This window comes from Trachymyrmex cornetzi, unplaced genomic scaffold (genome assembly GCF_001594075.2).
Source record: "Trachymyrmex cornetzi isolate Tcor2-1 unplaced genomic scaffold, Tcor1.1 scaffold62, whole genome shotgun sequence".
NCBI classification, from domain to species: domain Eukaryota; kingdom Metazoa; phylum Arthropoda; class Insecta; order Hymenoptera; family Formicidae; genus Trachymyrmex; species Trachymyrmex cornetzi.
In genome coordinates, this window is record NW_017299937.1 from 416,021 (window position 1) to 435,064 (window position 19,044).

Here is a 19,044-nt window from a genome sequence, read left to right on the forward strand (position 1 = left end):
CTTCTACCGGGTGTATCTCGGAACGACGCGGCTGAACAATGCCGGACTGCGAGTCGTCGGTATCTGATTTACAGCGCGCTGCCACAGCACCAATGTAAACAGATACCGGCGCGAGAGGGCCGACGATATATAAATCGTGAAATGTCGTAAGTTTCCGAACCGAAATGGTAATGGCAGTTGCGCAATTCGGCGACAGTCCGCACGCTACGAATTACGTGCGCGAGTATAATAACGTTTGTCAATTTCGGTGCGAATTTTTCGCAAAGTTTTGCGTGCGACATAACAACAGTAGGGCACCATTCACTCTGACGGCGATGATATACAGGGGAATTTTCTAACTGGAGTAAACTCGTACGATATAGTATTTATCGATTCCCACGATCAATAAGCTACAATATCTGGGATACCCAATAGTACTGATGTACTGATAACTAATACATTGAATTAATACATTGATTATTAATCGTTATTTGTTAAATATTAAACTGTTAATTTACTATTTATAATGAACCTTGAATTATTAATCCTTAATATACACGATTGATCATTCATATCCTGCGCATTTCTTATTTTTTAAATACAGCATTTGGCTCAATAATCATTTCATTTTCCCTTTTTTTTATACATAACTCTATAAATACTTTTTAACTCTATAAATACTTTTTAAAGATATTAAAAAGTGTATGTAAGAATTACTTAATTTCTGAGACTTGTAGAATCACTTAATTTGTGTATGTAAGAATCATTTAATTTTTGTAGACTACATGTGTATTAAGGGTTAAATCATAAATTAAAAATCAAAAGATGGAAAGTCGTCGAATCCTATAAATTTTTTTTGCAATCAAGAAGATGAATAACCATAGTCCACAGTGTCGAATTTTAATATAATCAAATTAATTAAAATATATAATATCAATTATTAATTTATTTTTTTCTCATAATTATTTCCGTCTCAATAACGCATGTAAATTCTGCACAAATTCTCTCCTCGAAAGAATCTTCCACCTACAAAAGTTGCATGCGTACTCAATTTTAGTTTTCTTTTCCTCGAAAGAATCTTCCACCTACAAAAGTTGCATGCGTACTCAATTTTAGGGATTCGAAGAATGAAATACTTTTGCATTTACCACGTGGATCGCAATTCTGACGAGGTTTAAATTCGGTGAATTTACTATCGTCAGTGACGCGGGCAGCATCATCAGGCACAACGCTCGCACGCACGCACGGCGCGAACGTCACGTTATTTTACATTCCTTGTCGATTTTTATGACGTGACCGCACGTTGTAAAAATCAATAAGGGAGATTCGCATGCGACAGAGAAGCGTAGGAGCAATAGGTTTCTCAGTGACGACAGTCCGCGACGAGGAGTGAGAGCCACGTATTCTCTCTATTACTATTTTGTTATATTATTGCCGATAAAATATCTGTGGAAAACAAGGCACACATACCAGGTTTTTACAGTCCGGATTGGCGCGCGCTTATTTACGTTGAAGTAAATTCCGCGCGTTGCCGTTCGTTCGAGATCTTTAATTGAGGCCCAGACATGCAAGCCATTGCAAGCCAATACGAAAGTATTTCGCGCCATTAATACTCGTGGACACGTGGATCGTAAGGAAATGCATAAATTCATCTGCGATCGTTCCCGCGAGCCGCGCGCACCGGTCGTTATGCAAATTATTCTCAGCGCGAGCGTAAAACCTCGCTAAACTAGGGTCAAATTCGCCGCCTTGAGAGGAGCCACGCACGCACACACGCGCAAGTATACATCGTACTCTCGCCGCTCGCGCCTGCAAATAAATAACGAATGGCCACGTCCCGTAAACGTCAATCTCCGTAAAAAAATGCAGCTTGTCGGCCAGGGTGCCGCGACGGTCAACGACGACCAACATTTCGGCAAGCGGCCTCGTACGTGGCGATCACCAAGTATTTACGGCGGTAGGTGGAGTAAGGATCCGTAAGACTCATACCGTGACGACAATAGCCACGACAATGCAACCTGTCTCCTGGTACTCGCAAGGATGTGACACGTTCGAGAGTCGCGCGTTATTCTCCGCCGCGCCGTGATAAGCAGTGCGTCGCATGCGAAGGCACGGACTCGGTGACACTTGAGACTTCAGGGTGACTGAGTCAAGGCTCCCGACACTTTCGAAACCCCACCGCTAAAGCCTGTCCGAGGACGGAAGAAAGACGACTTGTAATTCGCAAAGTGAATTTGGAAATGGAAATGGAAATGTTCCAAAACGGCGACTGAGAATTTTTTTTTTTTGTTAAATTAATTATAAGATTATCTTCAACTTACAGTTTTTCCGTTCGATAATTTTTCCAATTTTCAATATTATACTTCTTAGACTCACAAATCATAACAGAAATTGAGTAATATTTTTAACCAAATAATATAATATTAAAAATTTATAATAAACTTATATAATTTTCTTGGTCCGATCAATATTAAAGTTTCATGATCCGCTTTTGTGCATTGCTTAATCATGATAAAACGGCAATACAAGAAAGAAGAACGAGTGAAGAAAGTAGTACAAGCACAAGCAGGTAAGCATCGAATCGGGATTGGAACGGCGCCAATTCCTCCCGTGGGATACGTGGATTTGAAATTCAACACGACGAAAGGTTCACCCTCGCACGTTTTCGACCGCGTCCAACTCGCTAAACTAGTTCGACCCTGTAATATACGCGAGGGCCAAGGTATATATCCTAGTTCGCTAACCCAGAGACCGTAAGCACTGGCACCCTTTCAAGTTTGGCAGGTTCGGCATCCTTTTAATTTAAATTACACCAATTGGGATAAATATATCTATTTCTAACATCATTAACACCAGAATAAGATGGTGGACAACGAACTTACGGATTTATATATTTGTGAAAAAAAAATGGAAGGTCGTTTTTTACTTCGGTTTATATTCGTTCTTTCATCTTTCTATTGTGTTAAAAATCCTAAGGAATAGTTGCTCGTAAAAATTATATACACTATACGTATTCAGAAAAATTTTTGGTATTTGTGACTATAATTGCATGTTGTCATAATTATGATTATTACCACTATAATGTTAATAATAATAATAATTATACATATAATTCTATCGACAAATATATGTATATAATTGCGAATGTAACGTCAACTATAATTATGTAATTATAATCACAATACTAAAAATTGTTCAATGTAGTTCTAGTTTTCAACTTTCGAGTCTTGAAAGACACTTATGTTCGTTTGACTTGCACAAGCAAACAAAGAGATCAAAATATATCACAAAAAATAGTATCGAAATAGAAACAATCTTAATAAAAGCAACATTTTGCGTTAATTGGTGTTGATTCGTATATACGCAAAGAGAAAATAAAATTAAGTTCCCGAAAATATCAAAATCGAAAATATATCAAAATCTTAAATTAGTTTCGTAATGTCACAATTCTTATTGAAACTATATATATATATACTGCAAAAATACCCTAAGATTCTTTATACTCTACGAAACAAGTGAGTCAGCATTAAGAAAAGTCTTCAAAAAACGAAACGTTGCATCATACCCAGTTTCTGGAGGGATCGCGATAAGCCCGATCGATCCGGCGCCATTTTCTCGGGAAGACGCACGACCGGAGGAAATTGCAGACAACCCGTGGGGCACGGATGTTTGTTTCCACCACCACTGAATGCGAGCGTCGTCCGCGGGTCGACAAACGGAAGCAGATTGATGCGCAATGGGGCGATGACGCGTTAATCGCGAATTCCTTTGGAAATCGTCCCCTCGATGTCGAGTCTAGCACGGGCTTTTGTACAGCCGGGGGCCACAACCAGATGAAGAAGGGCAAGCGAGAGAACGCCGTTGACTCGGAAATATCGCGGAGGGTTTCGCTTTTGACGAGACTTCGCGAGGCGTAAGGGCCATCACTGCGCGTACGAACATGAATCGCGAGGGTTCGTTGGATTCTTCCGGCAGTCCTGGACAAGATTCGTCGACGGCACAATGCATGGACTAATACACACAAATATGCCACATATCGCTTAGCAGAGCTTTACAAGTCGTACGCATTCTATTTGAAACAAACAAGTGACATGTAACTCAATTGATACATGATACGTATCTCCATATCTCGTAATAAATTTAACAGTTATATACATACGATCTAGATAAACGAATAATATTCTATATATGAATATATGATGAAATATATCAGTAATGTATACACTAATTATTTATAAATATATAAGAACAGAGAGGACTTCAAAATAATATAATGTACAGTCTCGTGAAACATAAATGCATTATACGCTTAAGCGATCCAAGCTACACAGAAGCAAGAATAAAGATATGAAAATAATATTCGGAAATATACTTGAAAAATATACGTTGTAATCACTTTTGTAAAATGAAATATTGCAAGATATAAAGCTTAATACATTATTTAGAAGTCACTACCATACTAGTAATACCACATTGCATCAAAATATTACATCAAGTACGTAATATAATTGCAAAATGATATTAAATAAATTAAATAATTATATAGAGAATGTATTTGTTATTTAATCTCTTTAATATTTCCACTTTTCAATCGACGTATCCGCGCGACTTACTCCAACCTTATTTCCCGTATTTTCGGCGCTCAAGTAATATGCTCAATTGCGTTAATGCACTCAGACAATTTTCCTATGTAACTTGAGTTAAACAGAAAGTCAGGTAATATCTCCGGGTAACGCCATGCATTTCGAGCGAACCATTAACAATTCGACTAACTGATTACGCGGAAAGTAAAGAGATTGCCAAAATTTGGAAGGGAGATGCGCGACATAATCCGAAAATAGAACAGCTCGAAAAGAAAGAAACGGATCCATCCCTTTAATCTAGCCTTGGACGAAGTAGTCGTGTCGTCTAGTCATGAGCAAATTCTCGCCCTCTTCTCGTCCCCTCAACCGTCGCCGGCTCGAAATGGAGCGAGGGGAGACGGTTGCGTTTGCGTCCCGATTAGAATGGATTTCATCGTCGCGATTTCAAGAACGCTCTCCCGCGAGAATGTAGCGGAACGAAACCGGAGACGATAAATCTGCGCGCGCGACATTGGTCCCGCAGCTTCCTCCTCGCAAATGCGAGAATGCGAAAATGGTCGCGGGGGCGGTCGAGACGCGTCTGATTATCGACATATCCGTTTGCTTTAACGCACTTATTCGGAAATTCTAAAGGTCAGCTAAAATAAATCTGCATTCGTGAAAGCAACGATAAATTCGCCAGGATATCACTTTGCGCGAGGAGAACCGGTGAATTTCCGCGTTATTTCCCCTCTCTTCTGAGACCGTGAAAGAATTTTCTGTAAATATGACCTTTTCTCAGAAGCTACCAAGCTATTAAACACACTTTGTGCAAGGATGAAATCTCGCACGTTCCCATTTAGGTAAATCTCTCCATCGACCGTTCGAGTTCCGCAAAGCGCAAATGACAAAGAGCAAAACTCGTGGATCCTTCGCGCGCGATCAAGAATTCTTCGCACGGAAAAAAGAAAAGAAGCGCGTGTTACGGGGACAGCGAGAGAGAGAGAGAGAGAGACAGGCAGCGCGACTCTGACGCGTACACTGACCTTATAACGAACATGTGTGTCCCGTGGTCCCTGGATGGACAGTCATTGGGTCTCACACGGGGTGGCTCGTAGTACTCAGACGACGATGCTTCTTCGGGTACGTATCCACGCACGCACGCAATGTCCTCGCACGATCTTGACGCGGTTACCTCGCGACGGTCACGCGTGCGAATTACACGCGTGCGTGCGCCGCGCCGTTGTACGATCCTCGTGGCGTCCGGTGTCGCGATCCTCACCAAAAACTTTATCGACTTCACGATTTCGCGGTACCTCACAATTTCGCGAATTCCTCGAAATTCACGTCAGGTTAACTCCTTGTCTTCTTCTTCTTCTTCTTTTTCCTCCTGCTCCTCTTCTTCTTTTTCTCTTTCTTTTTCTTCGTTCGGGACACCGTTTACGCGCGACCGCTCTTTTCGCGCCGCGAATTGCCGATCAAATAAACTGCCGCGACTCGTGAAGGAACTACTAGAAGTATACCGGAGGAAGTAGATGGTGGAAGACAATGATGACGATGACGACAATGATGACGAGAACGTGAATGACGACGACGACGACGACGGTGTCTCGTGGCGGTGGTCGATAGCGCGGCGCTCTACTGACGTCGCGACGCCTCGTCGTGTCGTGGCCCGCGGCTCCTGCCCGCCCACCCCCCCGTGGCGCCCCACGACGCCCTCACTTACTCCGGAACAACCCGGAAACTGACGAACCACCGCCCCCGCCCCCGCAAACTACCCTTATTTCGTGTCCCCACTTGCAACACTGCCACCACCACCACCACCGCCGCCGACGTCGTCGTCGTCGTCGTCCTCGTCCTCATCCTCGTCGTCATCATCGTCGTCTTCGTCGTCGCCGTCGTCGTCGTCGTCGTCGCCGCCACCGCTACCCGAAGGACGATTTTCGACTCCTCCACGCAGAGGAGGCATCCACCCACGATGTCTCTTTCTCCTTCCTCCTGTCTGCTTCTTCTTCTTCTTCTTCTTACTCGATATTTCGGAATGACTTCGATTCGATCGCGTCTGACGCTGAAGGATGAGACGAACTTCCGGCAGCAGCATTCCTCCAGAGTCGCGACTTCGTTATGCTATAAAATCTTGCATCATACGCGATAACGAGTTTGAGCGAGAAGACGGGTTGTCTGGACCTATCGCTAATACAATCGATTGTTGCGCCATTTGATTCGTAAAAATGTAGTGGAAACGTAGCAGTCTTCCCAGAAATGATTGTTGTTTTCAGTTTCATTGTTACCAAACGAGTATCCGATAAATGTCCATTCAGAGTTAAATTTAGCCGGATTTACGACCATGAGTCACATGTAAGATTGCGCGATATTGGACATCTTTTCCTGAGTGCATTTCATTGAAATACAAATGTTAGCGATATCCTCATTGAATGAACGCGATGTCATATACGAAAAATATTAATAGGTCGTATAACTTTAACATTATGTCAATGCGAGGTGAGATTTCAAGTTACATTTGTAACTTGTACGAAAATGTCGCAACAAAGCAGCTTTATTGTTTCCCTTAACTTTGTAGGAGTAATAATGGTTTCGCGGAATAAAGCCGTAAAACCAAAGGGACGTATGTAGCAGAAAGCGCTTTGTTGCCCTTCGTGGCTGCATTACTTCGGAGACGGAGATTTTCTTTGTTGCGTACGCGTAAACTGTACGAGAGTACAGGACGAAGAAGAAAAAGCCATCGAGGAGGTACGGAGGCGTGAAAGAGAGGGAAAATCCCGCGGGCAGTCGGCCGACCACGTGGGTACCGTCCCCGTTATCTCCCCGCGTGGCCACGCGCCAAATAACTCACTTGGCACGCGTAAACAATTACTCCGAAACTCATATTATCGCGTTACATTACGCGTCCATATCTCACGCGTGCGTCTCCGCGGGGTGTGCGTTTAAGTGTTGTCTTGTAACTTTACAACTCGTGATCGTCCAACACCTCGGCGTCTCTCGGCATCCCATAGCGAAAAGTTTTGCTGAAACTTGAAACTGTAGAAATAGAACTGTCGCCGCGTCGCGCGCGCGACAAGACTAATTTTGAAGAACGAAAGAAGCAGGCGATAAATTGGAGGTGCCACAAATTCCTCATTCTAAAACATAGACTTTCTCTCATTTTTATACAAAATTTCACGATTTTCCCTGATTCTTTCAATAATATTTTCAAATTTCTTGTATTTTCGTCCTTAAGAAACCGTTAAATACTTTGTTAAGAGAGCAATTTAACATAGCAATGTAAATTATCATTAATGTTGCTGACACTGCTTACATTTAATTGTTAAGTTGGTAGTATTTCGATACTGCGTAAGTACGATGTGTACACACGCATATCAAACTTCTTTAAAAAAAACCAAGGATTTTAATTTTCCAAATTAAAAAAAGAATTTTCAAAATAATCCCTGGCATTTCCCTGATTTCCATGATTTTCAGTTTTGCAGCAATTCTATGGACAACTGTTATAATATTCTCATAATTTTAACGATATTATTAATAATAATATTATTTTTAACAATTGCATATAACAGTTATAGTTTATATTATGGATTATTAACATAACTTTGTCATCGAAAACAATATTATCAAATTATACAAAGCTACAGATCAAATCATTTAGTATAGCGTGAAACTTACGTAATCGTTCATTCTTCTCGGTTAACATCCTTTCTATGCCTGCGGCTCACTGGCTGGCGCTCTACATCCGCAAATCGCTTTGGGCAATCGCCAAACTCGATTGCCGATATCGAGGGTCAAGACCCGTGATCGCAAGACGAGCGCAATGAACGTTTAAGGTACACTCACTAAGTTTAACGCAAGAATTTTGCTAAACCGATATTTGTCTCGTGGACAGAAATCCTCTAGAAACGTACGTTCTAAATATATGTTTATCTGCAAATATGTACAGATCACTTTGCTACAAAGTTAATTCACAGGAGTTAGTCGACGGAATGTAAACCACGTGCTCTACATTCATACACGTGCTCTATACATTTATACACGCACGCATCATGCACACTAAGAGAAATGTTTGGTAGGTACTATAATTATTTATTTTATTATGATATATGACTAACAAAAACTTTCAAAACTTTTTCATTAAAAAATTATGTCGTTCAAATCAAAACTTGGTTATTTAAATTTTCATTAAAATACTATACAATTTCTAAATAAAAAAGTAAGAAAGTTTTTGTTAGTCGTATTAATAAAATAAATGGTTATACATACCCAAACATTTCTGTTAGTGTAGGAAATTATTTATGATCGTGTTATCTGCACGCAAATATTGTCTTTGATTGACATCCTTTATTTATTTATCATCTTACTACTATGTATGACAGAATAATTTTTTACTTTAAATTATTAACTATGTTGCAAACATGCACGATTATATTAGGTGTTAAACTTAATTCCTGCCGTTTTTCGTCTCCAAAATTGATTTGTTTCGAAGGGAAATACCTTAATCAAAGTATTATTAATAAAATTTGATTAAGGTATTCATTCATCTTCCCTTCGAAACAAATCAATTTTGGAGACGAAAAACGGCAGGAATTAAGTTGAACACCTAATATTTTTAATAATTTTATGTTCTATGCATTTGGTCTACATATACGATTTTGGCAAAACGTGGAGTATGTATGTAAAAGAAGAAATAAAACAATAAACAATATGTAGATTTAACAATTATATATATTAAGTACGTGCAATATGAGTAAACAATAATGAAATATATATGAAGAACTTTGATGGCCTGATCTTTATATTTTATTTTTATCGGTTGCGGTTACAATGTATGAACACTGATTGTGTAATAAACGGTCATTGGCCACTGCATATGTTATGGAAATCGATGCCGCAGCGGATGATTTAATCGATAAACTGGATTGAGCGCCACACACGATGCACGCTCGCACCTTCGATCAAAATTGTACGTTACGTCGTAAAATTATTCAAGTGAATGCGTACAATCACCGTGAATGATTTATGAGTTGTTCGACGTGTTCGAATATTGATCAAATCCGAGAAATTTTTCAAAACTATGTCATCTACAGCGGCCTAACATCGACCTAAATTGCTTCGTAAAATGTCCGTAAACATGGTTATAAGAGCAGAAAAACTTATAACAAGACACCATATATCTAATACAAAAGACAGAGATATGTATCATAAACGACTTTGTAAGAAACGCAGCCAGTGCAACGAACTCCTCAAATAAAACCTACCAGCAAGTATCTTCTCGTTAAAATTACATGGATGTCAGTTATAGGCTTTCTTTAGTGCCGCTTTATAGAACCAGGGCAAAGATAGGTTTAAAAGATTTTCAGGTAAAGCCCTTGACATATCTAAACGTCAGCAAGTTTCTACAAGTTTTCTTTCCAGAAGTTTCCTCCGTTTTTTTCGAGTTATATTCAGAATTATTCACGTTTTGCTACGCAAAGAATAAGTCAGTAACCATATTCAGTGGCAAAAAAGAGGAGACGTTTAATAAAAAATAATAATAAAAGTAATGAATTATTTAGTATCTTAAATTGTGTAGAGAAAAGTCAAATATAGAAAGAGTAAAACTAATATATCTGCATGTATAAATGTATACATCTAGATATGACTTAGCATCAATAGAATTCGTTATAAATTTATCTTCTCGATTCTTTCTTCTTTATTAAGTTCGATTAATTTTGCGTGAAAAATATCGCGCGATATATCCAAGAATTCGCGAAAACCTCTTTATCTATTTTTTTTATTTTCTGCTCTATTGTGATCAACATTCTATTTTTGGCCGCTGAATTCTAATTTTGCGAGGGCGCCAGTTGGAAACAAAAAACTACGAAAGAAAGCGTAGGCGGACGACTCATTCGTTTCCCTCATTGCGTCTTGTCTTCTCCTGTTCTTCCTTAAAGATTTAGGCCGAGTGTATGAATAACGACGGAAAAGAAATGAAGCCTAGCATCCTTCGTTCTTTGAATTTTACTCGGTATACCAATTTGTTGATACACGCGATGCTTTTAAGAATCTAAAATTCATATGGCGCTTTTGCGTGGCTTATTCAGCGAAATTCTTACGATCACTGTGCTGTTATTTTTGGGGCTACATGTTCCAACGCTCGCATTATTTATCTTTAGCATTTAAATATCTGCTGAGTATTATTTTAAAATATGTGTCGTAAAGAATAAAAATATACATCGCATTTTCTTACATTTTTTAAAATTCTAAATAATTATAGTCTATAGTCAATACACTGAGAGAAATATTTTATATAATATGTGACTCACAAAAACGTTTTTATTTTTTAATTAAAAATTTTGTTGTAATTAAAATTTAATTAGAATAATCAAATTTTGCTTAGACTAAGATTTCCTAATTAAAAAGTAAGAGTAAAAAGTAAGTCTTGTAAATTACATATCTGATATGAATTGCATAACAAAAAAAGTCGAAAAATATCATCTTCTATAAAAATTCTAATTTGTCCTATCCACCAACGTAACACTTGTCACAATGGATATTACAGGACAATAACAATACATGAAATCAGACGTAACTGTCACAGATAAATTATTTCTCGATATGTGTTTCAATCTTATTTGTACCGTCCAATGTCCAACTACTGTGACCTTTCTCAAGTGACCTCTGACCTTCAACATTGCCGAAAGACCACCGAGATTCGACCAATTTCACGAATCGCCAACGACAGACGGCGGACAGTGGTGCTACCCCGCAGACGGTATTCCTATCGTGATACTCCCATCATCGACTCGACAATGCAAAGGTTATCGACAATGGCGCACAGCCAGAAATAGCAGACGGTGCATTGTGTTTAGCAGTGTATAGAATATCCGAATGGTGGATGGTGGTTTTAGAAGCAGAGGACGATGAGTGGAAGCTTTAGTGATGAGATAAATTTTCGTAATTTCCAAGTACTCATGAAAGAGATCTTCACTTGCACCATGCTCTGATCTCAATCTCAAAAGATAATTTCGGTTTAAGCAATTAATTATAATTAAAATTAATTAAACTGTAAAACAAAACTAGCGTTCTTTTTTTCTTATCGTAACGTTTCTTGCATATCACCGTATTTAACCTTTATAAAACGAGAAAAATACTATAGTAACCCCGAAATAGTGTTATATTTTAAGGAATACAATAAAATAACGAATTCTAACCAATCTTATTTAAGAAAAAGCTTTTGGTATGATTTTAAAAATAAAACCCTGTCCTCTAAAGGTTAAAGAACCATAATTGTGAAAGTTAATATGAGTAATTGCAGTGATAAACATTTCGCCAAGTGTAATTATCGACCTTGGTAATAAAATACATATTATACTCGTAGAAATCGCGTAGTTCTACTTTAACGAAAATATCCGAGATGTATAAGGAAACACATACATATATGCATCGTTACGAAGGATTTACGTCAGACGAGAAATTCTTCCCAGATAAATCGACGCGATTTCATTTCTAACGTTAACATAATATTACATCGCAAGCCAATGTGTTTACTTTATATAACAGCACTATATTAACATAAAATTTTGATTATTTGCACAATGCATATTAAAATTCAGTAATATGATATATAAAAGAGAATATTGTAAAATTAGTTTTATAAAATAAAAAAATTTATAAAAAAATATTTTTAACAATTTAATGTGCAATCTACAAGTGTTAATGTTTACAAAATCTTCGTTGCTATACGATTGTACTTTTATACTTTATTTATAATTATATACTAAAACACGTGTTTACACTATTTCAAAATTGCGTATGTTGGTGCAATCGTATTTCGTTTTACCAAGTTACAGTAAGCATAAAACGTTTTCGAAAGTAAAATCTTTCATGTGCGAAAACTTACCTAAGCAATAACACGTACAAAAAAGCCGACATCCTGTATTAGTTTATCACATAGTTAAGTATATACTCTCACAACAATTTATATAATTCTCTGAACACACGATGGTATTCTCGCGGGAATAAACTCGTTGCGAGATACACGACACGTTTTCACTCCCGAGAACATAAGTCGGGAAGAGCTTGAAAGCTCGCTAAGAAAGTCGCGGAAGACGTAGTTGGTGACGGTGGTGGATGCGGGTAAGGGGACATCTCTCTCGAAGGGGTCTTAACGTTTTATCCCGTTCGTGATAGGGGGAAGGATCTCCGTTGTACACAAAACGAGGGAGGATGGGGGTGCGCCAGCAGCCCCGCGCAACCCTTACGCTCTTACGCCCACACTTATGAATCAGTGGATGAATGAATCGACTTTGCCCCACTTTCCGGCGCGTGGGTGTAACGTATCAGCCGGCTAGTCTGACATTTTCGCGCGGTGGCGGCGACCACCCTCACCGGCAACAGCAGCAGTAGCAGCAGCAGCCCGGCGACGACGTGGGCGTTGCTGACTCTATATCTACCCACGTAAGTAGACAGTAGTCTGGGACGCGACCACGCAAAAATCCATTTCTACGATCGTCCCGTTTTGGCGGAAAAACAAAATCGTCGTGTCGCCGACATAACCGAATCGCGCCAACCACCGTACTGCGTCTTATGTATATACACATTCATTACATTCATTATATCGAACATTATGCAACACATAATACCTCGGTCGATCGCTGTCGATCGCAAGTGACAATCATTGGGTTGGTCAAAAGTTGCGTGCAGCAGAGAAAGCAGCTTTGCAACTGTTGTCAAATTCTTTAACATGATTGATTAATTCATTTAGATCTAGTGAGAAACCAAGGACTAATCATGTTAAAGAATTTTACAACAGTTGCAAAGCTACTTTTTCTGCTGAACGCACCTATTACATATAGTTATGTTATACATGTAATACTTGTATTCGATTCAGTACATATGTCGCGTCGAGTGAAATTGCGATGAACTCGACGGAGCAGCGAAACAAATAGCGTCGTTGGAGTCGCAGAAGCGTAGATCCGTTTTCGCGTTACAACAAAATATTTGGTCGCGAGAAATTTTTAATTTATGTAGCTGACGCGCGTGGGGTTTATGTTCTTTTTAGTACTGTTTCGTGCAAAGAATCCGATCTTCTTGCGCATTTTCGTTACGGATGCTCGACAAATCCGTCAGTGTCCCAACCTACGCGCACTATCGATATCCTCGATGATCCGTGACATGCGTCGAATAGAATTTAGAAACCGCAGCTAATTTCCCGTCCTGTTTTCATGCTGCTGGAGAAGCTATCGACTAACTCGAGAAAAGTCGTCGTAGTGCATCGCGAGATGCGGTCCGATTAACGTTGTAGTGGTGAGCGTAGCACTCTGAATGACGTCAACGGTGTCCCTGTATCCCAAGCTCCCATTAACTTCGACCGAACGCCGAAAAATATAAAAGGAAATTTCACGAACAAGATACCGCGTTTCTCACTCCCTCGTCCGCAATTAATTCGCCGGCATCTCGTTAATGCTTCCTTCAACGATACTGGCATTTTCACAATGGCCTTTTAACCTTGTACCGCGGCAAATGTCACTGATCGATATCATTTTCGTAGACGCATTTTTATCGTCGTACATTCTACGCGCGAGATTACATAAAACGATAAATTAAAACGTGGAACAATGTCATTACAACGTCAATCAATATGACGCAAAAATAGTCTTAAAAGTTTCTTAACACCAAAGTAGAATCATCTAACACTTGTTGTATATTTACGTTTAGCAAGTTGGTTATACAATTATACGAGTATCCATGACATAGAATTATATTTTAATGAGTAGTAAATAAAATCTAATGTTGCACCCAAGCACTGAACGTATCGTGGGCATGTTCCTCGGCGGTTTAAACGACACTCTCGAGGCACTACTAACGTCATCTTCGTAAAGGAATCAGCCACGTGCGACAAGGAATTACCGTTTCATTATACGGACGGCAAAGAGAGGTATAGGAGCAACGAGAGAAGGTAGTGTTGAGGCAGGCTCAAGCGTAGTAAGCATAAAATAAACTTGGAGACGCATGGGGTTCTACGTTTGCCTCACGCACGTACAGCGCGAGAGGCATGTAGCTGCAAATAATAACAGTGATTGTACAGCTCGCTTCAAATGCCAGTTTATAAGTTGATTGTGAGAACGAAAGATATTTACATTATTAAGCTAATATGAAATCTTAAATCCTGAAAATCTCGCTTAAAATGTTTCAATGAAACGGTATATTCCACAAGGAAATTAATTGCGACTGAACCGGACTGTGTTCTTAGAATATTTCGACTACTTTTATAATAACGTAATAATGCGACATATATCTTTTATACATTCGTTTTATTATCTAGCATATTATTAAAAGAATTAAATGTAATTTAATATCAATTTTAATAATTTTCCATAGAAAGTGCAATTGATCGTGTAAGATGCTGTATACAGAAAATAAAAATTAAGTGAATTTTAATTATTTTTAATTATTGTAGTAGACTAAACAATTGCTAATAATTATTATTAATAATAATTGTATAGTCTACTACAGTAATTAAAAATAATTAAAATTCACATAATTTTTATTTCCTGCATCTTAAGATCAATCGCATTTTCTATGAAAAACAATTAAAATCGATATTAAATTATATTTAACTCTTTTTCCTCCAAATTCAATAGATGATAGAAACTCAGATAGATGATACCGTTTTTATTTTATGAAAAAATAGTGATATGTAAAATGGTGTTTGAAAAATCCTGTATAACGTCGTGACGCGACGGCAATGCAACCAACGGCGTCATTTTCAAGGCGATTACGCCACGGCGTTTCTAACCCTTGTATTCCAGATGGAATGTCAAGTGCGAGCTTTACAAATGAACGATTGAGGCAGAAAAGCAAACAATAGCCGGAAAATGCTTCAACTTTGCACTCAACACTAGACATCGCAAACTCACTATCTAGTCGAAACGAACGTCAATGTCGGAGTTATTCATCGCGAATTACAGAGATGAAAGACTCTTTATGTGCAAATGAGCAATAAAAGGAGAATGCAATCTGTCATCGCGCTATGTGCAACGACCGTCAAATCTCGGGACAGCAGCATCAACACAACGCGAAAAAAAAAACACAAGAAAATAAATCGCGCTCCTATTCGCAAATTTGCGATTGAGACATTACACGAAAATCTTTCAAGCAAATGACGATACAGAAGAAATCTAGTCGAGCGCAGAATCTATTGTCGATTAAAGCTGTCTCACGTATAAGCGAATGGATAATAAAGCAAAAGCTGGCTCTATCGGTCGTTGCGGTTTAGCAGAATATTCAGATTATTTATGGTCAAAATCGGATACGAGAGTCGAGGGTGATATTACCGCGGTACGTAGGCGGTATAACGCGATGCACGATCCTATATTCGCCATCCATTCCACAAAATATATATATATATATATATATATGTGTATATATACATTAGAACGTATCCGAAGAAAAAGGATCTTCCACGTTTCTGGATATTGTGCCATTCTCTTCGATAGCCATACATAACGGTACTCTTTTCTCAACAAGCTGTCTCATTCTACGTAGTGAGCTCGTTCATTCAGAACGTTAAATCAATGAGCGTTATTTTTGGCGCAGACCGACGTCTGCCTGCGGCCGTACGCACGTACATAACCGCTCTTACGCAAAAATCTCACGTATTTGAACTCGCGTCGATGCTCCGTCTGTGACGTATCGAATACGTCAGCGATTATGTTATGACTTAGACGTATCTTTGACGCATACGACGGAAAAAGATTGAAGAATCAGTGATATAAATAGAATTCTTTAAATAGAACTTTTTTCTGTAAAGTGCGCTAATGAACACTCGAGAGTTTAATCCGTAAATAAATTGTCACTTTATTTCAAGTGAGATAAAATTAGATAATAGAATTGTATGTTAATAAAGATATATATATGAATAGGCTATAATAGATTAAGAGAGGTACAAAGATTTGCGTATTATAAGAATAAATATAATTATCATTCAAATATAATGATCATTAGCAAGTTTTTTATTCTACAAGTTTATTGGAATATATATATATGCCATGTAACTATTAGGTGTTAAACTTAATTCCTGCCATTTTTCGTCTCCAAAATTGATTTGTTTAGAAGGGAAGATGAATGAATACCTTAATCAAAGTAATTTCCTCCATTTTCTACTTTATTACTAATTAATAATACTTTATTAATAATACTTTGATTAAGGTATTTCCCTTTAACACCTAATACATATACAATATTTTTTGTCATTTCATTTATGTTCCTAAATTGATTAAAAAAATTTTTTTAATAATTTTTTTGCATTGAATTGTCAATTTTGCAGAAAAGCCAGACACGATCCTAAAATTTTATTGAAAGAAATGAAAAAGAAGAAAAATAAGAAACTAAAATAATACACCTAAATATTAACAATTTTTTCTTTTGTTTTATAAATATCAATTTATAAACGTCTTGTGTTCCAATAATATTAATCATCTACAAGAGATAAATATCAAAGAAAGTAAAATTAAATAAAAGCTTTACAATCATTTTTATCTTTATAAATAGTTTTTACACATTAAATTTTTTATCAATTTTTTATTTACGCTCACAAATTGGTGATTTAATTTAAGACAATTTTTGTATTCGTACTTTATCGTACAATGAGATATCAACATAACTGTACATATATATTCTAAAATTGCATGTTACTAATCTGTTCTAGCCTATCCATTTTAAAGTACTGAATCTATGAAATATCCATTTCAAGGAAAGATTTTTAACCCTTCTATTTTCATATCTTTTTTAAATATACATTACGTATGTCTGATACAATCTTCTCACAGATCCATTACTTCAAACTAAAATAAAAATTGATTTATCACTCACCGATACGATGCGCAACAGCGGAGTTGTAGTCTATGTTGAAACTACGTTGATCTGTAAAATAAAAATTTGGATTATACAGCAGCGTTCCTAAAATAATTCATATTTCAAAGAATTGATATAATTATTACGTGAATTTAAGTTTTGTATTTTTCTTTGAATAAATATATATTTATTGAAATAATTATATAAACTAGGGATACGCAACTGAATCTGGACGAGGCTTTTTAATCTGACCTGGGCTGCGATGTTTTTTAGACCTCCCCATTTTCTCACTTTTTTCTGACTTTTTTGTTAATATTGACGTTGGATTTAAATTTTGGCAACTTTCATTTATTGGATATTGTAGCTAACATATTCCTCAAGAGTTCTGTGTAAAAATTTAAAGTCTTCATATATGCATTTATATCGGAGCAATGTTAATTTAAAAAAGCTATTCCATAATCCTTGCTTTTATCCTATATACGTTTCACTAATTAATGCTCGCAATGCTCTACATAGAAACCTTTCTTTCTTGTTAATCAAATGTTAAACAAAGAAAAATAATGCTCATGAGTGCCAAGTAAATTACACCTTGGACGCAAAAGAACCGATTTTTCAATAGATCAATCTCAGGTCATTCATCTACTGAGAAACGAACTATTGCAACAAGTAACGGATGATAGAGGCATGCATACAAAAAAATATAGTCTTATATTTAGCTACTACGGCATAACCTCAAGTTTCACATTTTCGCCACCAAAAAATCTAGTTGCGTTTCCCCGAAATATAAACTATGAACTACAAACTACAGGTCCACATGAAAACATACAGTTTAATGTTTAAATAATTTCTAGTATTGTAGTATCTTCAAGCATTCAAATTTTAATATAATAAAAATAATAAATCGCGCAAATACTTCACAGTTGCTCCAGCATTGCCCGATTCCTCTCGATCTCCTTTATTTTCCGAGTTATTTTCCTTTTGTTGCTTTTTCACTTCGTGACATACACACACATTCACTCACGAAATTAACGTGACAACTTTATCCATATTATTGTTAGATTGTACGGCTTTTCCCGTACTTTAATCGTATACGATACGCATTTTATAATATCTCCGGATAATCTGTAATTTGAATATTAGAACTTATCACAGTCACATTTCGAAAAATAATACGATGAAGCACGAAACGATTCATACCGTTACCTGTGACTTGTCTCCCTTGTGTCCGCTTGATTCCTACGAGCAAAGACGGAGAGAATGGACTGCGCGATTCGTGTGTCAAAATGGTCGATAGGGATGAGAGAGAGGGACCGTGGCAGACGGCTATTTCTATCTCTTTCCATTCAATGATGTAATGGGAGAGAGAATGAGAGGGAGATTGGCCGTCTCCCACGGTCCCTCTCTCTCATTATTGTCGACCATATTTGATACACTACTTAGATACGGATCGCGCAGTCCATTCTCTATGCTTTGACGAGTAATAACAAATCCCACACGCATTACAAATGGCGGCGTACGCCGCGCGCCGCGCGTCGCGACGCCGAATTAAAATAATCGCGCGTATTCCTTGCCACTCATCAAATCAAATAACACAGGCCTGCATGGTTTTGTTGATTGAGATTTAACAATGTTTTCTTACGTAATTTTTTACGCTGAATCC

At 37.7% G+C, this 19,044-nt stretch overlaps 1 protein-coding gene across 1 annotated transcript in view; it reads right to left on the reverse strand.

Annotated features, from left to right (window-relative positions):
- The window catches only part of LOC108766772 (fibroblast growth factor 18), a 144,604-nt gene extending 127,151 nt beyond the window's left edge, over positions 1-17,453 (reverse strand). Inside the window, exon 1 of the mRNA XM_018516267.1 lies at positions 17,403-17,453. The gene's annotated coding sequence lies outside the window, so the exon portion shown is untranslated. The remainder of the gene's footprint in view (positions 1-17,402) is intronic.
- Positions 17,454-19,044: the final 1,591 nt, after the last annotated feature.